Consider the following 25,703-nt stretch of genomic DNA (forward strand, 5'->3'; position numbering starts at 1 on the left):
TGATTTTGATGATGAACCTTGGAATGTTAGCTGGGTAGGAAAGGAAGAGAAGAATAGGAGTGGAGGCCATGAATTTAACCATGAAAATCGTGACTGGCTTAAAGTGAGTTAATGAGTACAGAGTTTCAGTTTGGGGAGTTGAAAATATTTCTAGCCAGGTGCAGTGGCTCATGCCTATAATCCCAGCACTTTGGGAGGCTGAGGCGGGCAGATCACCTGAGGTCAGGAGTTTTGAGACCAGTCTCACCAACGTGGAGAAACCCCATCTTTACTAAAAATACAAAATTAGCCGGGTATGGTGGTGCATGCCTGTAATCCCAGTTACTCGGGAGGCTAAGGTTTCAATGAGCTGAGATTGCGCCATTGCACTCCAGCCTGGGTGACAAGCGCAAAACTTGGTCTCAAAAAAAGAAAAGCATTTCTAAAGCTGGATAGGGCTATTGGTTTTACAACAATGTGAATGTATTTAATGCTACTTAACTGAACACTTTTTTTCCCCCCAAATACTTTTAAATGGTTAAAATTCTGTAATTCCACAGAGAAATAAAGGATTTTCCCAATCCTGAAAAGACAATGGTTAAAATTGTAAATCTTATATATGTTTCACCACAATAAAAAAATGAATTAGTCCGGGCCCTGTGGCTCACATATATAATCCCAGCAGTTGGGAGGCCAAGGCAGGTAAATCACTTCAGGCCAGAAGTTTGATCAGCCTGGCCAACATGGCAAAATCTGTTTCTACTAAAAATATGAAAAGAAAAATAGCCAGGCACAGTGACACACACCTGTAATCCCAGCTACTCAGGAGGCTGAGGCATCAGAATCACTTGAACCTGAGAGACAGACATTGCAATGAGCTGAGATCTCCCCACTTCACTCCAGCCTGAGCAACAGAAACTAGACTGTCACAAAAAAAAAAAAAAAAAAAAAAAAGAATGAACACTTAAACTTTTGTGGCAGATAGAGGTGTTATATGCATATGGAAGAAAATTACATTAGAAATGAAATCTGATTACTGAAGCTAAAGAGAAAGTATCTTTTCTTATGGTACCAAACTTGGGTGTGCATAAGTCACCTATACAGAGATTCTAGAATAGGACCAGGGAATATTACATTATCTGCTTCTGTGTTTACTGTTTTGTTCTAAGCCTTTAGCACGCATTCAAAACAAGTTGAGCACTCAGTAAACATTTGCTGACATAATACTTGGAGAACCTGGGTAGAATAGAATGACGGGAATCAAAAGGAAAACGGTATTCTGTAGAGATCAGCAATGCCTTACACTATTAGAGGGATCTGTGAGAAAAAGAATCAAGACCATTGACTATGTGGCAGCGTATAGCATTTGACATTCTGATCTGTGCAAGTGATGAGAAAAAAAATCCAATTTAAAAACGGAAGGAGAGAAATAAGCACTGAGTTTCATTTTTTGTCTGGTTTTGAGACAGGGTTTCACTCTGTTACCCAGGCTGGAGTGCAATGGTACAATTGTAGCTCACTGCAGCCTGGACCTCCTGGGTTCAAGGGATTCCCCCCTCCTTAGCCTCCCAAGTAGCTGGGACTATAGGCACATAACACCATGCCCAGATAATTAAAAAATTTTTTTTTTTTTTTTTTTTTGTAGACACAGGGGTCTCTGTCACCAGGCTGGTCTCAAAATCCGGGGCTCAAGCAGTCCTCCCACCATGCCCTCCCAAAGTGCTGGAATTGCAGGCGTGAGCTGAATCCTGCGTGAAAATCATTTTTTAGAGATTTAGGCTGGGCGTGGTGGCTCTTCCCTGTAATCCCAGCACTTTTGGGAGGCCAAGGTGGGTGGATCACCTGAGGTCGGAGTTCAAGACCACCCTGATCAACATGGAGAAACCCCATCTCTACTAAAAATACAAAAATTAGCTGGGTATGGTGGCAGGCACTGTAGTCGCAGCTCCTGAGGAGGCTGAGGCTGGAGAATCGCTTGAATCCGAGAGGCGGAGATTGCAAAGATCCGAGATCGTGCCATTGCACTCCAGCCTGGGCAATAAGAGTGAAACTCCATCTCAAAAAAAAAAAAAAAAAAAAGATTTAAACAATGTCAAATGAAAGTATGTAGCGCCCCCTCCTTACTTTCTTTTCCCCTTTCTTTCCTTGTTGAATCTCCTTGTCATTCCCTTTATCATGAGGTTTCTTTGCTCCCCAAATAGCCTAAACAATAACCATAAAGTGAGATTAGAGAAAATAAGAATGGAGTAGATGATGGAATTCAAAATAGCTGTCTATATTCTTCACTGAGAAAGATAGCAAGGCCATTTTTCAGGGACAGAGACAACAGGTTTGGAGTTAAAGGTGAGAAGAGCCAGTCTATGGAATGTATCCACTGGGGGGAAAACGTGAAACAGCATGATTTAAGTAACATACCAGTTGTGTTTCTGCATGGCATGGTTCTTGCTTGATGAATAATGTTCTGTATAGTAGAAGTGGAAAAGACAGCTAGTGAAGGAGCTGGCAGAAGGTGGGCTGGAGAGCTGGGGAAGAGTGAAATGAGAGAGGTGAGAGAGCTGACTGAAAAGGCATGTGGGGTGTGAGCTTTAAAAGGAAAGCCCTGAGATGGAAATCACTAAGGTGGTGCTTGGCTGCAAAGAGAGGGAGCCCAGGACTTGGCTGTGCTGGGGGTGGCCTTTGTAGTGCAGTTGAGGAGAGCTCAGGGGCTGCCAGCATGCTGTGTAGGAAGGTGGAAGAAAGCACCTGGGAGCAGCAGCTCTGTTCTGGTTTGTTGTTTACCCTCCCTACTTCGTGTGTACTCCCATTCAGGAAAAGATCCTGAGACCTCTCTGTACCAGATCTTCTTATACCCAGGTTCTCCTTAATCGCAATCACCTTTGATTTATAAAGTTACGATTTGTTTACTTATACATTTATTTTTAATAAAGTTGTGAAATCGAACACGTTCTGTTTTTGTGGGTTCTTTGGCTCTCTATCTTGCAAACACATTAAACACTTAACATTACTTAAAATTAAAGTCCTGTGTAAGAATGTGAGAGAATAAGATATGAATGGTGCTGCCTGTCTAGAATTGGTTTATTTCAGTTGAACCCAAATCCAGGACATTTTGGTTTATTAGGAATTGAACTTTGTGTCCTGGCCTGAAATTGATACTTTTTCACAAGGAAGAAAATGAGGAGGAAGAGAAGTCGAGTTTGTTAAACCTTTACCTTGTTTGAGACTCTGATGGGTTTTGTTTTTGTTTTTTGAGATGGGGACTCACTGTGTTGCATACGCTTGTCTCAAACTCCTGGGCTCAAGTGATCTTCCCACCTCAGCCTCCCAAAGTGCTAGGACTACAGGCATGAGCCACTGCACCTGGCCTCTGACAGATTTTTAATAAATACAGTCATGTGTCATTTAATGACGGATTTGTTCTGATGAATGCATCATTAGGTGATTTCATTATGTACAAACACCATAGAGTGCTCTTACAAAAACCAAGATGGTATGACCTACCACACACCTAGGCTATATGATATAGCCTATTGCTCTTGTATTGTAAGTCTGTACGGCATGTTACTGTACCTGGATACTGTATGCAGCTGTATTTGTCTATCTCAACATCCCTAAACATAGAAAGGGTACAGTAAAAATATGATACAAAAGGAAAAAATAGTACACCTGTATAGGGCAGTAACCATGAAGAGAGCTTGCAGGACTGGAAGTTGGTCTGGGTGAGTCAGTGAGTGGTGAACTAATGTGAAGGCCTAGAACATTACTGTGCACTACTGTGCACTTTATAAACACCATACACTTAGGCTACATTAAGTTTATAAAATATTTTTTCTCAATAATAAGCTTGGCTTACTGTAACTCTTTTTCTTAGGAACTTTATTGATTTTTTTCAGAGACAGTATTTCAGTCACACAGGGTTAGAGTCCAGTAGCATGATCACAGCTCACTGCAGCCTCTTAACTGCTAGGCTCAAGCCGCCCTCTGTAGAGTAGCTGGGATTACATGCGTGTACCACCATGCCCAGCTAATTTTTTTGAAATGGAGTTTCGCTCTTGTTACCCAGGCTGGAGTGCAATGGTGCAATCTCGGCTCACCGCAACCTCCGCCTCCTGGGTTCAGGCAATTCTCCTGCCTCAGCCTCCTGAGTAGCTGGGATTACAGGCTCGTGCCACTATGCCCAGCTAATTTTTTGTATTTTTAGTAGAGACGGGGTTTCACCGTGTTGACCAGGATGGTCTCGATCTCTTGACCTCGTGATCCACCTGCTTCGGCCTCCCTAAGTGCTGAGATTACAGGCGTGAGCCACTGCGCCCGGCTTTTTTTTTTTTTTTTAATGCAGAGATGAGTTCTTGCTATGTTGCCCACGCTGGTCTCAAACTCCTGGCCTCAACCAATCCTCCTGCTTTACCCTCCCACAGTGTTGGGATTACAGGGATAAACCACTCCACTTGGCCTAGATTTCATTTAACTCTGAGACTTTTTAGAAGTGCAAATAAGTATTTAGACATTGAAGCTGGGTGCAGTGGCTCATGCCTATCATTCCAGCACTTTGGGAGACCGAGGTGGGTGAATCACTTGAGATCATGAGTTTGAGACTAGCCTGGCCAACATGAGGAAACTCTGTCTCAACTAAAAATACAAAAATTTGCCTGGCGTGGTGGTGGGTAATCCCAGCTACTCGGAAGGTACGAGAATTGCTTGAATCTGGAAGGTGGAGGTTGCAGTGAGCTGAGATCGTGCCACTGCACTCTAGCCTGGACGAGAAGAGCAAAACTGTCTCAAAAAAAATAAAGAAATTGGTTGGTTGTTGATTTTATTTATTTATTTATTTATTTATTTATTTCGAGATGGAATCTTGCTCTGTTGCCCAGGCTAGAGTGCAGGGACACAATCTCGGCTCACTGCAACCTCCACCTCCCAGGTTCAAGCATTCTCGTGCCTCAGCCTCCTTAGTAGCTAGGGTTACAGTCGTGTGCCACCATGCCCAGCTAATTTTTGTATTTTTAGTAGAGATGGGATTTCACCATCTTGACCAAAGTTAGTAGTTAGCCAACTCCTAACTTCATTTGATCAGCCTGCCTCAGCCTCTCAAACTGCTAGGATTATAGGTGTGAGCCACCGCTCCTGGCCAGGTTGGCTTATTCTTATTTCCTGTTTGTATTGTGATTCTCCAGATCATGAGAGTTTTAGAATGGAGAAATCTGTGAAAGTCAACGCCTTTTCTCTAGGTGTAATCACACACATGAAGGTTTACAACTGGGATATATTTGGAGCTACTTCTATGCATGGCCTCAAGATGACTTTTTTTTTTTTTTTTTTTTTTTTGAGGCAAAGTCTTGCTCTGTTGCCCAGGCTGGAGTACATTGGCATGTTCTCAGCTCACTGCAGCTTCTCTAGTAGCTGGGCTACAGATGTACGCCACCATTTTTGTATTTTTTGTAACAACAGGGTTTCCTCATGTTGCCCAGGCTTGTCTTAAACTCCTGGACAAGATCACTTTAAAAAAATTTTAAAACTATGTTACTTGTTTATAAATCGGAGTAATAGAAAAAATTTGAGACAGGGGCTTGCTGTGTTGCCCAAGCTGGAATTGAACTCCTAAGCTACGTGATCTTCCTGCCTCAGCCTCCCAAATAGCTGGGATTACAGTCATGAGCCACCACTCCTAGCTACTATAAATTTCACTTTATATGTCACATGATGTACCTAGAATTTATTTTCTGTTAGAGCATGTATGATATAGATAAAGCAATCTGACAGTTAATGTCCAAAGAGAATATACAAAGAAAAATGACATTTGGGTAACCATGTTGTTTGAAAAAGAGGCTTGAGTGCCTTAACTTAGAAATGCAAAACATATTCTGTCACATAAAATACTTAATGCATGCCAGATAAAATTTACTTATCGTGTATGTGTGTGCGTGTGTGTGTATGTGTGTGTGTGTATTTTTTTGTCTGGCTGTGTACGCAGTCTGGCCTTGAACTCCTGGAGTTAAATGATTCTCCTGTTTACCTTGCCAAGTAGCTGAGACTACAAGTGTGCCCCATCATGCCTGGCTCATAAATATATATATATTTTATATGTTTTATGAGTACTAATATGTTACTCTGTTTTGTTTTTTTTTTTTTTCATTTGTACTGTCAAGTTGTAAAATTAAGTAAGAATTTACCGACCGAGGCCAGGCGCAGTGGCGCAAGCCTGTAATCCCAGCACTTTGGGAGGCTGAGGCGGGTGGATCACGAGGTCAAGAGATCAAGACCATCCTGGTCAACATGGTGAAACCCCCATCTCTACTAAAAATACAAAAAATTAGCTGGGCGTGGTGGCGCGTGCCTGTAATCCCAGCTACTCAGGAGGCTGAGGCAGGAGAATTGCCTGAACCCAGGAGGCGGAGGTTGCGGTGAGCCGAGATCGCGCCATTGCACTCCAGCCTGGGTAACGAGCGAAACTGCGTCTCAAAAAAAAAAAAGAATTTACTGACCAGGTGCGGTGGCTCACACTTATAATTCCAGCACTTTGGGAGGCTGAGGCAAGTGGATCACGAGGTCAGGAGTTCAAGACCAGACTGGCCATGGTGAAACCCTGTCTCTACTAAAAAATAAAAATATTAGCTGGGCATGGTGGATCGTGCCTGTAATCCCAACTATTTGGGAGGCTCAGGCAAGAGAATTGCTTGAACTAGGACCTAGGAGGCAGAGGTTGCAGTAAGCTGAGATCGTGCCACTGTACTCCAGCCTGGGCTACAGAGTGAGACTCCATCTCAAAAAAAAAAAAGAACTTACCATAAGTCACGCAAGAATCTATTTATTGATCTCCCCACCAACATTCACAAAGAGAATTATGCATGAACTACAGTCAAGACAACTGAAAAGATCTACATCTAATGTTAGAAAGTTGTTTAACTTGTTTTCCAAAACTCTCTGCTATTTGATTTTAAAATGTGACAAAAGGCCAGGTAGAGTGGCTCACACCTGTAATCCCAGCACTTTGGGAGGCTGAGACTGGTGGATCGCCTGAGGTCAGGAGACCAAGACCAGCCTGGCCAACATGGCGAGACCCTGTCTCTGCTAAAAATATAAAAATTAGCCATACATGGTGGCACACGCCTGTAATCCTAGCTACTTAGGAGGCTGAGGCACAAGAATTGCTTGAACTGGGAGGCAGAGGTTGTAGTGAGCCGAGATCACACCACTGCACTGCAGTCTGGGTGATGAATGGGATGTGAGTATAAGAGAATGAGCTGTCAAGGATAATGTGTAGGAAATGGAATTTGAACTGGAGCCCAAAGGAGAAAGAGGATTTTGTTGACCAGGAAAAGATGCATAAAAAGAGGAATTTAGGTGGAAAAGAACAAAGTTAGGTTGGGATTTTATAAGACGGGCAGACAGTAAGGAGACTTCTTTGGATGAAGCGAGAAGTTTAAAAAAAGACAGAGAAAAAGGAAGGCTGGGAAGGGACCTTGGGATCAGTTTGTGAAATGCACTAAATGTAAGGCCAAAGGATTTGAATTTTCTCTTATATATCAAAAAATCCTAAAGGTTTTCATGCAAGGAGTGACTTGACTTAAAAATGAAAAAAAAAAAAAAAAAAAGTTAGAGTTAACAGCTTTGGAACCAGACAGGTCTGAGTTCTAGTATCTTGCTGTAGGTACTGCCTTGAGTGAGTAACTTCCCTGAGGGAGTGTGCCTCAGTTTCTTCCTCGGGATAGAGGACTTACCTTTCAGATGGAATTTTGAAAGGGTGAAGTGAGATCATGCATGTAAATCATTAACATAATGCCAACCCATTTGGGTCTTAGCTATCACTGCTTTTTTATTATTATTCTTAAACTGTTATAGGTCAGGCATGGTGACTTATACCTATGAAAGCACTTTTGAAGGCAGGCGAATCACCTGAGGTCGGGAGTTTGAGACCAGCCTGACCAACATGACCAAACCTCATCTCTACAAAAAAATGCAAAAATTAGCCAGTTGTGGTGGTGCAAAGCTATAGGCCCAGCTGCTCCGGAGGCTGAGGCAGGAGACTCGCCTGAGCGCAGGAGGCAGTGGTTTCAATGAGCTGAGATTGCTCCACTGCACTCCAGCCTGGGTGACAAAGTGAGATTCAAGGAATGAATGAATGAATGAATGAATGGTGGATCCAGCTATGAAAAAGAATGAAATCATGCCCTTTGCAGAAATGTGGAGGTAGAGGTCATTATCCTAAGTGAACTAACTCAGAAACAGAAAATTAAATTACCACATGTTCTCACTTATAAGTAGGAGTTGAACAATGGTACACATGGTCATAAAGATGGAAATAATAGATACTAGGGACTTCAAAAGGGGACAGGGTGGGAGGGGAGTGAGGGTTGAAAATTACCTATTGGGTACAGTGTTGACTGTTTGGGTCATGGGTACACTAAAAGCCCAGTCCCCACCACTGTGCAGTACACCCATGTAACAAATATGCATCTGTGCCTTCTAAATCTAAAATTAAAATAAATCTTAAAAAAAAAGTCACATAAATCTGAAAAAGAAAAAAAAATTTTTTTTAATTAGAAAAAAAGGAGGCCGGGCGTGGTGGCTCACACTTGTAATTTCAACACTTTGGGAGGCCAAAGCAGACGGATTACTTGAGGCCGGGAGTTTGAGACCAACCTGGCCAACAGTGGTGAAACCCTGTTTCTGCTAACACTACAAAATTAGCCAGGCATGGTGGCAGGCACCTGTAGTCCCAGCTACTCAGGACGCTGAGGCAGGAGAATCCCTCAAACCCAGGAGGCAGAGGTTCCAGTGAGTTGAAATTGAGTCACTGCACTCTAGCCTGGGCAACAGAGGGAGACTCTGTTTCTAAATAAACAAAACAATTTTTTAAAAATTGTGTAGTGTTTGCATATAACCTACACAGATCCTCCTTTTTTTTTTTTTTTTTTTTTTTTTTTGAGACGGAGTTTTGCTCTTGTTACCCAGGCTGGAGTGCAATCACGCAATCTCGGCTCACCTCAACCTCCGCCTCCTGGGTTCAAGCAATTCTCCTGCCTTAGCCTCCCAAGCTGGGATTACAGGCAGGTGCCACCACGCCCAGCTAATTTTTGTATTTTTAGTAGAGATGGGGTTTCACCATGTTGACCAGGATGGTCTCTATCTCTTGACCTCATGATCCGCCCGCCTTGGCCTCCCAAAGTGCTGGGATTACAGGCATGAGCCACCGTGCCTGGCCTCCTTTTTAATTTTTATTTTTTATTACTGCTTCTTGCAGAGCCTGGCTACCCCATAGTCAGCACGCCCAGAGTAGCCAGTCATCTCCAGATTACTTACAATATCTAATACAATGTAAATGCTTTGTAACAGTTGTTATACTATATTGTTTTAAAATTTATTTTTATTGTTATTGTCATTTTTTTGTTGTTTTATTTTTCATTTTTCCCAAATAGTTTCTATCTATGGTCAGTTGAATCTGCAGGTGCAGAACCCATGGATATGGAGGGCCGACTGTATTTTTTTTTTTTTTTTTTGAGAGGGATTTTTGCTTTTGTTGCCCCAGCGCAATCTTGGCTCACCATAACCTCCGCCTCCCAGGTCAAGCGATTCTCTAGCCTCAGCCTCCCAAGCAGCTGGGATTACAGGCACACGCCACCACGCCCAGCTAATTTTGTGTGTTTTTAGTAGAGACAGGGTTTCTCCATGTTGGTCAGGCTGATTTCGAACTCCCAACCTCAGATGATCCACCCGCCTCAGCCTCCCAGAGTGCTGGGATTACAGGCATGAGCTACCGCACCCAGCTGGGCTGACTGTATTAACAGTGGAAATTTTTTACCCAGTAGAAATATATATATTTTGTAGAGACAAGGTCTCATTATATTGCCCGGGCTGGACTTGAACTCCTGAGCTCAAATCAACCTCCTGCCTTGACCTCCCAAAGTGCTGAAATTACAGGCAGGAGCCACCATACCTGGCCAAAATATTTTTATATCACATTATATTAGCAGATATCTTGAAAGATGACTGTTTCCCAAATGAGGGTAGTTACCAGATTCACCACTAAATCTTGTATTTTACTGCACTGATGAAGAATCACATATATGACTATTTAGGTTCACAGAGACAGAACAAAAAATATATACATAAGTATTATAATGAAAATTTTTTATAGTTGTAGTTCAATAAAATCGTACCTATATTATGCAGCTTGAAATATTATTCTGAGAAAAAATATATATTATTCTGAGAAAGAATCTATACTCTTTACCGGAGAGCAAAAGCACAACAAGGGTTGAGAAACCCATCCTTCATTAGAGTGATTTCTTACTATAGATGCATGATATGCCTGTCAGTAGGTTGTGGGGTGATCTGCCTCAACCTCCTATCCCATTGCTTGCTGGGGTTGAGTTTAATTGATGGGCCTGGATCCACTGTCTCCCGTCAGTGAACATCTATCCTGAAGCTACCGGCTTAGAGGAACAGGATACTTTTCCAGAAATACATTTTTAAAACATCAAAGATGTACAACTAGCTATATTCAAATGATTTCTTACAGTCTTTTTTTTTTTTTTTTTTTTTTGAGACGGAGTTTCGCTGTTGTTACCCAGGCTGGAGTGCAATGGCGCGATCTCGGCTCACCGCAACCTCCGCCTCCTGGGTTCAAGCAATTCTCCTGCCTCAGCCTCCTGAGTAGCTGGGATTACAGGCACGTGCCACCATGCCCAGCTAATTTTTATTTTTTAGTAGAGACGGGGTTTCACCATGTTGACCAGGATGGTCTCGATCTCTTGACCTCGTGATCCACCCGCCTCGGCCTCCCGAAGTGCTGGGATTACAGGCTTGAGCCACCGCGCCCGGCCTCTTACAGTCTTTTTAAATTCTTAATAAGAATATTTGTAGATGTGGCCAACACAGTGGCTCACGCCTGTAATCCCAGCACTTTGGGAGGCCAAAGGCAGGTAGATCACCTGAGGTCAGTAGTTCAAGACCAGCCTGGACAACAAAGTGAAACTCCATCTTTTCTAAAATTAGCTAGGCATGGTGGCAGGTGCCTGTAATCCCAGCTTCTTGGAAAGCTGAGGCCCAAGAATCGCTTGAACCCAGGAGACATAAGCTGCAGTGAGCTGAGATCAAGCCATTGCACTCCAGCCTGGGCAACAAAGTGAGACTCCCATCTCAAAGAAAAAAAAAGAATATTTGTAGATGCTTCATTCTTTTTTATTGTGGTAAAATATACATAACATAAAATTTTAACCCCCTTTTTTTTTTTTGAGATTGAGTTTTGCTTTTGTTGCCTAGGTTAGAGCTCAATGATGTGATCTCAGCTCACTGCTGTGATCTCAGCCCACTGCAACCTCTGCCTGCCAGGTTCAAGCAGTTCTGCCTCAGCCTCCCAAGTAGCTGGGATTACAGGTGCCTGCTACCATGCCCTGCTAATTTTTGTATTTTTAGTAGAGACAGGGGTTTCACCATGTTGACCAGCCTGGTCTCAAATTCCTGACCTCAGGTGATCTGCCTGCCTCAGACTCCCAAAGTGTTGGGATTACAGGTGTGAGTCGCCTCGCCTGGCCTTTATCCATAGTGTAGCGTTCTGAAGCATTAAATACATTAATATTATTGAGGACCTTCACCACCATTCTTTTCCAGAAGTTTGTTATCTTCTCCAACTGAAACTTTGTATCTCATGATCTCTTGATACAAATAATTGCAGTACAAATTCCAGTTCAGATCACATGGCATTTCTTAGGGTTTATTAAAGATTTCACGGTGTGACCAACATGGAGAAACCCCATCTCTACTAAAAATACAAAAATTAGCCAAGCTTGGTTGCACATCCCTGTGATCCCAGCTTCTCAGGAGGCTGAGGCAGGAGAATCACTTGAACCTGTGAGGCAGAATTTGTGGTGAGCCAAGATAGTGCCATGGCAGCCTGGGCAACAAGAGCAAAACTCCGTCTCAAAAAAAAAAAAAAAAAAGATTTCAATAGCTAGAAGTGTATGTCTCTTAAATAGAGTTTAGAAAGATGAGATTAAATCAGTATCTTTAAATTCTTTGTAGACACTCATTGTGGAACCTTGCTTGGAATAATATGTTACAAATATGTCCATATTCTTTCTTAGATCTTTATTTATTTATTATTTATTTCTTTTGAGACAGACTCTCGCTCCGTCTCCCACACTGGAGTGCAGTGGCCCCATCTCGGCTCACTGCAACCTCCACCTCTCAGGTTCAAGCGATTCTCCTGCCCCAGCTTCCCAAGTAGCTGAGATTACAGGTGCCCACCACTGCACCCAGCTAATTTTTTTTTTTTTTGAGGTGAACTTTTGCTCTTTTTGCCCAGGTTGGAGTGCAGTGGCACAATCTCGTCTCACCACAACCTCTACCTTCTGGGTTCAAGCGATTCCTCTGCCTCAGCCTCCCTAGTAGCTGGAATTACAGGCATGCGCCACCAGCCCAGCTAATTTTGTATTTTTAGTAGAGACAGGTTTCTCCATGTTGGTCAGGCTGGTCTTAGAACTCCCGACCTAAGGTGATCCTCCTGCCTCGACCTCCAGTGTTGGGAATTACAGGCATGAGCCACCATGCCCAGCTAATTTTTGTATTTTTTTTTTTAAGACTATTCAAGTGCAGTAGAGAAGAGGGGAAAGAGTAGAACAAGGAGTTTGATCTGTAACTGACTGTGAACAATCAATTGAGATAACTCACTATCTTTGGACCAGCCTAATTTTTGTATTTTTAGTAGAGATGAGGTTTCACTATGTTGGCCAGGCTGGTCTCCAACTCCTGACCTTGTGATCCTACTGCCTCGACCTCCCAAAGTGAATTTTTATATTTTTAATAGAAATGGGGTTTCGCCGCATTGGCCAGGCTGGTCTCCCAACACCTGATCTCAAGTGATTTGCCCACTTTCACCTCCCAAAGTTCTGGGATTACAGGCATCAGCCACTGTGCCAGACCTTAAATCTATTTTTTTTTTTTTTTTTTTTTTTTTTTTTGAGACAGAGTCTCACTCTGTTGCCCAGGCTGGAGTGAAGTGGCACGATCTTGACTCACTGCAACCTCCGCCTCCCAGGTTCAAGCTATTCTGCCTCAGCCTCCCAGGTAGCTTGAACAAAAGCACTCTTGTTTTCTCCTTGTTAAAAAATTGATTTTTCCACACATTTTTTTCTTTTCTTTCTTTCTTCTTTTCTTTGAGACAGGGTCTTGCATCATCACCCAGGCTGGAGTACAGTGGTGCAGTCTTGGCTCACTGCAGCCTCCACCTCCCAGGTTGAAGCAGTTCTTTTGCCTCAGCCTCCTGAGTAGCTGGGACTACAGGTTCGTGACACCATATCCAGCTATGTCCATATGTTTTCTATTTGCATCTGTCTTTATAAAAGAGAATCCTCAGTGTATCTTCCTTGGTAACACTGACTTTGTAAAGTGGAATTTTGTTTGTTAACATTATTAGTTATTTTAATTGGGCTTGTTTTTCTTGGAACATGCCATAAAACCAAAATATTTTGAATGTTACTCATTGAGAAAGAGCAGTCTCAAGAGTTTTTGTAATAATTTTAACCAGACCGTTAACACTGATGCTTAATAAAGGAAATATATGGCCAGGCGAGATGACTCAGATGCCTGTAATCCCAGCACTTTGGGAAGCCGAGGCCAGTATATCATGAGGTCAGGAGTTCGAGACCAGCCTCACCAACATGGTGAAACCCCATCTCTACTAAAAATATAAAAATTAGTCAGGTGTGGTGGCGGGCACCTGTAATCGCAGCTACTCAGGAGGCTGAGGCAAGAGAATCACTTGAACCCAGGAGGCAAAGGTTGCAGTCAGCCGAGATCACACGGTTGCACTCCAGACTGGGTGACAGAGCAAGACTCTGTCTCAAAAAAAAAAAGAAAAGAAAAGAAAAAGAAATGGTGTACTACTACTAGGCCATTTTGACTTTAATAGCTCAGTTTTTACCATACTGCATTTTAGTGAATGTTTTGACTGTGGGCTAGGGATACAAACAGCAGTGACCCATCCTTTTTACTGTTTATAACAGTAATCGTACAAAAATGTCCATTGTCTGTAAAAGTGGAAAATACCATGTTGGTAGTATTATTGCTTTTACTTCATTTAAAATGTTCTCTAAAATACGTTGGGCGTGGTGGCTCACACTTGTACTCCCAGCACTTTGAGAGACCAAGGTGGGCAGATCACTTGAGGTCAGGAGTTCAAGACCAGGCTAGCCAACATGGTAAAACCCTGTCTCTATTAAAAAACAACATTTAGCCAGATGTGGTAGCATATACCTATAATGCCAGCTACTCAGGAGGCTGACGCAGGAGAATTGCTTGAACCCAGGAGGACAAGATTGCAGTGAGCCAAGATCATACCACTGCACTCCTGGGTAACAGAGTGAGACTCCATCTCAAAAAAAATAAATAAATAAAAATAAAAAGTCAGCTGGGCATGGTGGCTCACACCCATAATCCCAGTACTTTGGGAGGCCGAGGCAAGCGGATCACTTAAGGTCAGTAGTTCAAAACCAGCCTGGCCAACGTGATGAAACCCCATTTCTACAAAAATACAAAAATTAGCTGAGTATGTTGGTAGGTGCCTGTAATCCCAGCTACTCTGGAGCCTGAGGCAGAAGTATCTCTTGAATCCAGGAGGCAGAGGTTGCAGTGAGCCAAGATTGTGCCATTACACTCCAGCCTGGATGACGTGTAAGACTCCATCTCAAAAAAAAAAAAAAAAAATTAAATGAAAGTTGCCAGGTAAAAAAAGAAGGAAAAAAAAAAGAAATTAATAAATACATAAAATGTTCCCTAAAATAAATTCTCTTTGCATTAGGAAAAGCATAAGTGACTTACATAAATCTCCATTTTGTTTAATAAAATATGTCATCAGGCTGGGCATGGTGACTCACACCTGTAATCACTTTGGGAGGCCAAGGCAAGAGGATTGCTTGAGGCCAGGAGTTTGAGACCAGCCTGGGCAACATGGTGAGCAATGCCTTCTGTATGAATTTTTTTAAATTAGCAGAGCGGCAGGCACCTTTGTTTCCAGCTACTTGGGAGGCTGAGGTAGGAGAATTACTTTGAGCCATTGCACTCCAGCCTGGGCAATAGAGCAAGACCTTATCTCAGGAAAAAAATATACACACATATGCATAAGTATTTTTCTCAATAAAACTAGAAATCAGATAAGTATCAGATGAGTTTCTGTTTAATATTCAGATAGTTTTTATGGAGAATATAGAAGTAATACTTACTTTTGGCTTTTTTGGCTTTTAGTTTTAATAGAGATGGGGGTCTTACTATGTTGCCCAGGCTGGTCTCGAACTCCTGCTCATAAATAATCCTTCCAACTTGGCCTCCCAAAGTGCTGGGATTACAGACATGAGCCACTGCACCCAGCCTGAGTTGTCTTATCTTTAAGTCTAGTGAATATACTCACTAGACCTTAAAGCCATACCTGGCTGTGTCAGAAATTCTTCAACTTAGACATTTACTTCTGAGTCTTTTAATGAACACAACTATTACTAACATAATAAATCCCTCTGCTAAGTTTTTGGAGATGTCAAAGAATTATTTTATATTTATGTTCAGCACATAAATACCTTTTTAAGGAGGTTTGTTAAATATTAAAAGGATTAAATATTAATGAAAAGACACACAATCTTTTATTCTGTGCATCTTTAGAACGGTATTTCCTTATGCCTGAGGGAAGTGAATTGTCTAATTTGGAGCAGATATGGGGAATCAGTTGATTCCTTACTTTTTCTATACTGGCTTGATAGATGCCTGGCTGGATAATAAGGGTCCAGCTTCAGCCAGTGGATACTGGACCATGGAGGACCAGCCTGCATCCCAAATCCTGTGTTGTACCATTGTGAAAAAGTGCTCACATGTAGCCTCGGTGCATATTCTTGGAAAGTAAATTAGTAACTGACATTACCCCTAAAAATGTCCTTTGGAGACCAGAATCTTAGGAATTAATTGAATTGAGTAAACAGTTATTAGGCAGGTATGTATCAGGCATTGCACTAAACTCTGCTAACACGGAGTTGAAAGGAAACTCATCCAGCCTTCATGGAACTTGTAAGTCAATGGAGAAGTCAGAAAAACCAAGTATAGTCTTGTGTTCCTTAACGATGAGGATACATTCTGTGAAATTCGTTGCTAGGCAATTTCATCATCATGTGAACATCAGAGTACACTTACACAAACTTAGATGATCTAGCCTACTGCAGACCCAAGCTATATGATATAGCCTATTGTTCCCAGGCACAAGGCTGTGCAGCATGTTACTATACTGAATACTGCAGGCAACCATAACACAATGGTAAGCATTTGTGTGTCTAAACCTATCAACGCACAGAAAAGGTACACTAACAATATCGTATTATACTCTTATGGGACCACCATCATGTATGAGGTCCACTGTATATGAAAGGTTGTTATGGGGCATGTGGCTGTATTATCATATATGTGTCAGGTGCTGTTAAGATGTCAGATGTCTTCTAGGGATATGAATAAGTGAATAATGAATTTTGCTTCTGGATTTAAATAAAACTAAAGAAAGGCAGTATCATTTTACTCAAGACCTTCGAGATAAGTAGGCATTGTCAGTTGACTGCTTGGAGGTTGGTGGGAATGTCTTCTAAGTAAAAGGAATGTGCAAAGTGAAATAATTGAAAAACAGATAAGTTTTGGGGACATCAAATGGTCAAAGTAGCAAAGAACTAAGGGTTTCTTACAGGGACAAGTGGGGTGGGTGGAGATATAAATGAGGCTAGCTAGTGCCTATTCAGTATATTCAGCTCACTGATGCCAAAAAATCATACAGTCTAAAAGTTGCCTGCCTTTGGGATGGGAGAATTAAATGCTGTCTCATCAGCACTCTCATAGCACTTTATGGTGTGTGTATTCATTTAAATTTGGGCTCTGATTTTTTTTTTAATTGGGTCTCACTATGTAGCCTAGTCTGGTCTTGAACTCCTGACTTCAAGTGATCCCCCTGCCTTGGCCTCCCAAAGTGCTGGAATTACAGGTGGGATCCACTATGCCCAGCCTGGGCCCTGCTTTAATTGGAAACAGAACATAAGCATAATAATCACAGAGAGCAGTGTCTGATCAGTGTCCAAAGATGTGGTTGCTGCTTTTAGAATTCTGGGCAGAGAATTCTAAAGACAGCTGGGGTTGTCAGAGAAAGATTCACAGAGATCAGATCCATACTAAGTTTTGAATAATGGTTGTATTTTCATTAGATACGGGAGAGGTAAAGAAATTGTCACCTGGACCAGGACAGATGCTGGGAAAGTGTGCATCACTGTGTTTGGAGGCTAGGAGAGTGGCAGTGGGCTAGAAGAGAGGGAAGGGGAATAGTGAACAATAACTTTAGCCCTGTTGTATGTTCTCAGCTTAAATCAAGTTCTTTGTTTTCCACTTTAGCTTGTTCTCCTATAGGAATAACCTGGTCTCCAAAGTAAGAAAAATGTGCTTTCTTGGAAAACTGAAGTTTTCAAGGAAAAGTGAATAAACACACTCTCCCTGTGTGCAGGTTTGCTATCTTGTGACCAACACATTAGAAGGAGTGATAAGTTCATTTTTAACATGTTTCCTGAGCTCCTGTGATGTGCCAGGGGCTGTTCTGGGTGCTAAGGTTCATTGGTGAACAGACACAAACCTCTGCCCTGATGGAGCTGACTTTCTAATGTAAATATGAATGAGTCAGTGTGCTAAAGAGAATAAGGAAGAAGTAAAGGAATTATTTGGAGGAAGGAGAAGAAACAGATTGATACTGAAGGTGGCTTGGGGTCATGAATTCCCAAATAGATTTTGCCCACAGCATCTTTCCTTCAGATTGCCAAGAAACAGGATTCGCCCCTTAAGTTTGGAGAGTTGGAGCCTCAGTTTGCGTTTCTGAGTCAACCAGAGGCCCTTATTTGCAGGTTCCACCTGACTCCACTCAGACCTGAACAGGTTCCCCAGTTTGCCTGAAATTTTCCCAAGGGCAACTAGTAACCCCAGATTCCTGGTGAATCAGAATCTCCAGGGTTGGGGTGGGGGAGGATAGGAGTCCATGGTTTTTGTTTTCTTGAAACAGAGTCTTATTCGGTTGCTGAGGGCAATGGAGCAACCATAGCTCACTATAGCCTTTACCTTCTGGTTTCAAGCAATCCTCTCACCTCAGCCTTCCCAGTAGCTGAGACCACAGGCATGTGCCACCGCAGCTGGCTAATGTTTCGTTTTGTTTTTGAGGTGGAGTCTTGCTCGGTTGCCCAGGCTGGGGTTCAGTGGTGTGATCTCGGCTCCACCTCCCCAGCTCAAGTGATTCTCCTGCCTCAGCCTCCTGAGTAGCTGGGATTACAGGTGTGTACCACCATGGCCAGCTAATTTTTGTATTTTTAGTAGAGATGGGGTTTCACCATGTTGGTCAGGCTGGTCTCAAACTCCTGACCTCGTGATCTGCCCGCCTCAGCTGGGACTACAGACATGAGCCACCATGCCTGGCCTTGTTTTTTTTTTTTTTTTTTTAAGATGGGGACTTACTCTGTTGGCCAAGTTGGACTGCATCTTGGCTTACTGCACCCTCCACCTCCTGGGCTCCATTGATCCTCCCACCTTAGCCTCCCAAGTAGCTGGGACTACAGGCATGTGCCACCATGCCTAGCTAATATTTGTATTTTTAGTAGAGACAGAGTTTCACCATGTTGCCCAGGCTAGTCTCAAACTCCTAAACTTAAGCAATCCACGCACCTTGACCTCCCAAAGTGCTGGGATTACAACCATGAGCCACTGGGCTCATGTGGCTTTTCATGTTTTTTGTTTGTTTGTTTTTTGTGGGGTTTTTTTTGAGACAGAGTGTTGCTCTTGTTGTCCAGGCTGGAGTGCAATGGCGCAATCTCAGCTCATTGCAACCTTCGCTTCCTGGGTTCAAGCAATTCTCCTGCCTCAGCCTTCCAAGTAGCTGCGATTACAGGCATGTGCCACCATGTCCAGCTAATTTTGAATTTTTAGTAGAGACGGGGTTCTACCATGTTGGTCAGTCTGGTCTCAAACTCCCGACCTCAGGTTGTCTGCCCATCTCGGCCTCGCAAAGTTCTGTGATTACAGGTGTGAGCCACTGCATCGAGCCATTAGAGTTTATCTTAATGAAATATGGCCCCTATATTTATTACTATTCTCTTGCTTTCTAAAATAATCTTGGATGTCTTGATTTTCGTGGATTCCTGTTTCCATTGCCAGATTGACCACTGTTGATGGTTGGTCATTTCTTTTTAATAGATGACAAGTTACGGAGTTCCTGGAGTTTCGGGAGTTTGGGAGCTGGTAAAGTTAAATGATTTTCAAACTTTTTTCTTGCAGTTGAGTAAAAATTGAGCTACTCAGCTGAAGGGTATGTGTGGGGAGAGGTGGAAGTGTCAAGAGTGCCTCCACCACAGCTCCTGGATACCTCAAAGAATACTGGGTCCCAAAGTTAAAAAATCACTGATGTGGTCTATTAAGTACATTAAGAAATGGGGACCATGACCCAGAGGTTGGAGCTTGTTCATCATCACATGGGTAGTAAATGTCAATATCCAAAACAACCCAGGTGACTTCGAAATGCAGTGTCCTTGACCCTGTGTCCCAGCCTCTGGAAAGCCTTGCCAGAAATTCTCCCCAGCCCTCTTTTTTTTTTTTTTTTTTTTTTTTTGAGACGGAGTTTCGCTCCTGTTACCCAGGCTGGAGTGCAATGGCACGATCTCGGCTCACCGCAACCTCCGCCTCCTGGGTTCAAGCAATTCTCCTGCCTCAGCCTCCTGAGTAGCTGGGATTACAGGCATGCGCCACTATGCCCAGCTAATTTTTTGTATTTTTAGTAGAGACGGGGTTTCACCATGTTGACCAGGATGGTCTCGATCTCTCGACCTTGTGATCCACCCGCCTCGGCCTCCCAAAGTGCTGGGATTACAGGCTTGAGCCACCGCGCCCGGCCTCCCAGCCCTCTTTATGGTTGGTCATTCTTTCCCCCATGCTACAGCACATTGTTTTGTCAGCTGGATTGCTTAATATGTTAGACTTATTTCCTTTATTTATTTATTATTTTTTTTAATATACTTTAAGTTCTGGGATACTGTGCAGAATGTGCAGGTTTGTTACATAGGTATACATGTGCCATGGTGGTTTGTGGCACCCATCAACCTGTCATCTACATTAGGTATTTCTCCTAATGCTATCCCTCCCTTAGTCCCCTACCCCCTGACAGGCCCTAGTGTGTGATGTTCCCCTCACCGTGTCCATGCGTTATTATTGTTAACTCCCACTTATGGGTGAGAACATGCGATGTTTGGTTTTCTGTTCCTGTGTTAGTTTGCTGAGAATGATGGTTTCCAACTTCATTCATGTATTCATGTCCCCGCAAAGGATATGAAATCATGCTGTTAGGCTTATTTCTGCCCCATCTCGTTCCTACTTCAAGTAAGAATTAAAGCAGTTTAAAGACCTTCAAATTCTTTATTTCGTGAGATGAACCAAGGTCGTATATTGCCTGTTAACTGTCTTTTCCAACTCTGGGAAACTTTTTTTTTTTTTTTGAGATGGAGTTTTGCTGTTTTGCTCTTGTTGCCCAGGCTGGAGCGCTGTGGCATGATCTCGGCTCATGGCAACCTCTGCCTCCTGGGTTCAAGTTATTCTCCTGCCCCAGTCTCCCCAATAACTGCAATTACAGGTGCCCACTGCCACGCCTGGCTAATTTTTTTGTATTTCAGTAGAGACAGGGTTTCACCATGTTGACCAGGCTGGCCTTGAACTCCTGACAAGTGATTCACCTGCCTCGGCCTCCCAGAGTGTTGGGATTACAGGTGTGAGCCACTGTACCCAACCAATTTTTTTTTTTTTTTTGACAGAGTCTCTCTCTCTCTCTGTTGCCCAGGCTGGAGTGTAGTAGTGCATTCATGGCTCACTGCAACCTTCACACTCCGGGCTCAAGCAGTCTCTCTGCCTCAGCCTCCTCAGTAGCTGGGACCACAGGCCCAAGCCACCACACCCAGCTAATTTTTTGTAGAAATGGACTTTCACCATGTTGCCCAGGCTGGTCTCGAACTCCTGAGCTCAAGCGATCTGCCTGCCTCAACCTCCCAAAGTACTGGTATTACAAATGTAAACCAGCTGGGAATTTTTATTTTTATTACTTTTTTGAGACAGAATCTCATTCTGTCACCCAGGCTGGAGTGCAATGGCACGATCTTGGCTCACTGCAACCTCCGCCTCCCAAGTTCAAACCCATTCTCCTGCCTCAGCCTCCCAAGTAGCTGGGATTACAGGCTCATGCCACCACACCTGGCTGATTTTTGTATTTTCAGTAGAGACAGAGTTTCACCGTGTTGGCCAGGCTGGTCTCGAACTCCCGACCTCAGGTGATCCACCTCGGCCCCTCAAAAGTGCTGCAATTACAGGTGTGAGCCACTGTGCCTGGCCAAATTTTTTAATTTCTAAGTTTTTCTTCTAATAATTTGTCTCACTCTTCTCCACCTTCTCCTCCTTGCTTTTAGAAGGCTCTAGCTGGTGACAAAATAAATTAAGAAATTTTTGGTTGGATAATAACAAAAAAACTTCAAGCCAATCATGCCGAGTTTGACAGCTGCTTTTCACCACAAATGGATATCATTGTGAAAATATTGTCGTGTTTTCTTCTAGCAAAACGTCATATTATTTCACAAAAAGCCCAGCGATTTCACCTGAAGAAGCTTGGGAAACTCCTGCCAAAAATTGTAGCACTTCTCACATTGCAATGGTAATGAATTGTTGCATGTCTGTCTTCCAAAGGAGAGTTCCTTCAAAACGGGAACCATGCCAGAAGGTGGAGTCTTATAGAACTTAACAGCACAGAACAAGTACAATATAGTAAAAAGAATAAGCTCAAAATACTTTATATCCTTATCGACATGAATAGTTACTTGCCCTGCGTAAGTGGCTATTCATGGCATAACTTTTTGCTGATGACACTCATTGGAAAACTGTTTGCTCAAACACAGTAGTTCACTTTTCAGCCTTGCTTCTTCTGTTCCACAAAATGTGAAGGATTTTTACATTTGTTATTACATTTATGTCGTATTATATTCCCAGCCACAAGAATAGTACCTAGTGCTAACGTTTGTTAAATGAATAATGAATATTCTTGATACCCATTGAACAGCTTTATTAGAAATAGGGATTAAGGGGCCGGGCGCGGTGGCTCAAGCCTGTAATCCCAGCACTTTGGGAGGCCGAGGCGGGTGGATCACGAGGTCAAGAGATCGAGACCATCCCGGTCAACATGGTGAAACCCCGTCTCTACTAAAAATACAAAAAATTAGCTGGGCATGGTGGCACGTGCCTGTAATCCCAGCTACTCAGGAGGCTGAGGCAGAAGAATTGCCTGAACCCAGGAGGCGGGGGTTGCGGTGAGCCGAGATGGCGCCATTGCACTCCAGCCTGGGTAACAAGAGCGAAACTCCGTCTCAAAAAAAAAAAAAAAAGGGATTAAGGAAGGAGCCTGTCTCATTCCCTAAGGGTATAAACAAAAGGAGGCACAGGAGAAAACTGTGTAAACAATTTAAATATATCTGTCTTCCTTCCTCCTTCTTTCTCCTATCCTCCCTCTTTCTGGATACTCTGATCCTATAATCTCTGCGGATAAACTCATATAACCCATTCAAGAGATTTGGTTCAAGACCTTACAAATGCAGCAGGGCAGGGTGGCTCATGCCTGTAATCCCAGCACTTTGGGAGGCCAAGATGGGTGGATCACAAGGTCGGGAGTTCGAGACAGGCCTGGCCAACATGGTGAAACCGCATCTTTACTAAAAATACAAAAGTTAGCCGGGCATGGTGGCACACACCTGTAGTCAGTCCCCAGGTACTCAGGAGCCTGAAGCCGGAGAATCACTTGAACCAGAGAGGCGGAGGTTGCATGAGCCGAGATCACATCATTGCACTCCAGCCTGGGCAACACAAGAGTGAAACTCCCATCTCAGGGAGAAAAAAAAAAAGACCTTACAAATGACTATGGGGCCAAAATTGAGTAACTGGGACTGGATTTAACTTCCTGTGTAAAAAGTTAAAAATCAGACACAGTATCTGAAACAATGGTTTTTTTAGATATTAGATATCAGGCAGCAGAGGAGAGTGACTCCTGAGAGAAGAAAACAAATAAGATGGGCCCTGCAATTGATCCAGCTTACTGTCAAGAGAGTTGCCTTGCCATAGCTCAGGAAGGAGGAACACACAGGAAGGCTGATAATCCCTGAGTTGAGCTGGTGTTGCTGGGAGGTTAAAATGGCCTAAGTTCACAGGGCAGAGTACCAGAGAAACAGAGAGCACTACACAGAGAGAAAACTTTGGAGATCTGCAGAGTGTCTTTCTCAGGGTTTCAGCTGATAATTGAGGTAGTTCTGGGAAATAACACTATTGCAGCTCACATAGGGCAGAGAATAGTTTGTGTTCCCATCTACAAGAGAGCAAAAATCCTTGTAATTCATAGGACATCAAATGAAGTACTCGTAGGGTATTTATTGCCTCAATACAGGGCAAAATGAAACCTAAAGATTGACAAAGCTTTAAAGCAAACCTTAAAAGGATCAGACTCTTTGTAAAGAAACTTTGTAAAGTAACTTAATTGTGTTGGGAAATAACCAGCACCTGATAATGTAAACTTAACAATGTCTGACATCCAATAAAAAATGACCAGGCATGCAAAGAAGCAGAAAATACCACCCTTAATTGAGACCAATAATAACAAAAAGATCAATCAATAGAAACAGACTCAGAAATGATACAAGTGATAGAATTAATCAATAGAAACAGACTCAGAAATGATACAAGTGATAGAATTAATCATTAAAAAGTTGGCCAGATGAGTTGGCTCATGCCTGTAATCCTAACGCTTTGTGTGGCGGAGGCAGGCAGATCACTTGAGGCCAAGAGTGTGAGACCAGCCTGGACAACATGGCAAAACTCTCTCTCTCCAAAAAATACAAAAATTAGCCAGGCAGCCGGGCGCGGTGGCTCAAGCCTGTAATCCCAGCACTTTGGGAGGCTGAGGCGGGTGGATCACGAGGTCGAGAGATCGAGACCATCCTGGTCAACATGGTGAAACCCCGTCTCTACTAAAGATACAAAAAATTAGCTGGGCATGGTGGCACGTGCCTGTAATCCCAGCTACTCAGGAGGCTGAGGCAGGAGAATTGCCTGAGCCCAGGAGGCGGAGGTTGCGGTGAGCCGAGATCGCGCCATTGCACTCCAGCCTGGGTAACAAGAGCGAAACTCCGTCTCAAAAAAAAAAAAAAAAAAAAAAAAAAAAATTAGCCAGGCATGGTGGCTCATGCCTGTAATCCCATCGCTTTGGGAGGCCAAGGCAGGAGGATCACTTGAGACCAGGAGTTCGAAACCACCCTGAGCAACACAGTGAACCCCTGTCTCTTCAAAAAAAATTGTTTTTAGTTGTTACTATCTTGCATAAGTTCAAGAAAAATGAAAAGTGAGAAGATTAAACAAATAATGGCATGGAATCTCATCCTGGGCCAAGACAACAAAGCAAAAAAAAAATTTTTTTTAATAATGATGGAATATGTTAAAAATACCTAAATTGAGCTTCTGAAGACGAAAAATACAATGTTTTAAAATAAAAGTGCACTGGATGGGATTAAGATAAAGATTAGAGACTGCGGAAGAAAAGAGTTATGAATTTGAAGGCCTATGAATAGAAGCTATCCTAAATGAAAGCCAGGGAGATTAAAAGACTAAAAAAGGCATGTGAGCGTGATGGCTCACACCTGTAATTCCAGCATTTCAGGAGGCCAGGGCAGGGGGATAGCTTGAGCCCAGGAAGTCAAGACCAGCCTGGACAACATGAGGTGGGAGGATCTCCTGAGCCCAGGTGGTCAAGGCTGCAGTGAGCCGTGATCCTGCCGTTGCACTGCATCCTGAGCAGCAGAGCAAAACCCTATCTCAAGAAAGCAAATAAATTTAATTAAAAAATAAAAGGCTGAAAGAAAATACAGCATCATTGAGCTGTGAGACACTTCAAACAGTCTAATAATGTACGTGTAATTGTAGTCTCCAAAGGGGGGGGGCATAAAATATTTGAAAAAATTAATGGCTGAAATTTTTCTAAATTGGAAGGAAACTATAAACCTGTAGATTCTAGAAGCTTAGTGAACTGCAAAGACTGGAAGCATGAAGAGAACTACACCAAGGCATTTCATAATCAGATTGCTTAAAACTAGTGGTAAAGAGAAAAATATTTAAAGTGTCCAGAGGAACAAAAGACACATTGTGAAAAAAAGAAAGGTAAGAATGATGGCAGGCTTTTCTTTGGAAATATACAAATGAGAAACAGTACATCAGTATCTCTAGAGAACTGAAAGGAAAAGAAAAAAACCCTTTCAATCTTGAACAGTATGCCCAATGAAAATATATTTGAAAAATGAAGGCAAGATAGACACTTTTTTGGGGAAGGGGGACGGAATCTCTGTTGCCCAGGCCAGAGTGCAGTCACACAATCACAGCTCACTGCACCCTCAACTTGCCCAGGCTCAGGTGATCCTTCCACCTCAGCCTCCTGAGTAGCTGGGACTACAGGCGAGTACCACCATGCTCAGCTAATTGTTTTATTTTTTGTAGAGATGGGGTTTTTCCATGTTGCCCAGGCTGGTCTTAAACTCCTGGACTCAAGCAGTCTGCCCACTTTGGCCCCCCAAAGTGCTGGGATTACAGACGTGAGCCACCACGCCCATTTCACAGTCTTTAAAGAT

The 25,703-nt window shown here is 42.9% G+C and overlaps 1 protein-coding gene across 4 annotated transcripts in view; it reads left to right on the top strand.

Annotated features, from left to right (window-relative positions):
• BICRAL (BICRA like chromatin remodeling complex associated protein) overlaps window positions 1-25,703 on the top strand; it is a 93,522-nt gene that overhangs the window by 18,785 nt on the left and 49,034 nt on the right. Inside the window, exon 2 of one of the 4 annotated variants that reach the window (XM_039467678.2) lies at window positions 21,607-21,703. The exons of 2 other annotated variants lie outside the window; for them this stretch is intronic. The gene's annotated coding sequence lies outside the window, so the exon portion shown is untranslated. Of the gene's footprint in view, window positions 1-1,042; window positions 21,704-25,703 lie in introns of those variants that run through there. One more of the 4 variants, XM_074397811.1, reaches the window with a different exon arrangement.

The sequence above is a fragment of the Saimiri boliviensis genome, chromosome 4 (assembly GCF_048565385.1).
Source record: "Saimiri boliviensis isolate mSaiBol1 chromosome 4, mSaiBol1.pri, whole genome shotgun sequence".
NCBI lineage: Eukaryota > Metazoa > Chordata > Mammalia > Primates > Cebidae > Saimiri > Saimiri boliviensis.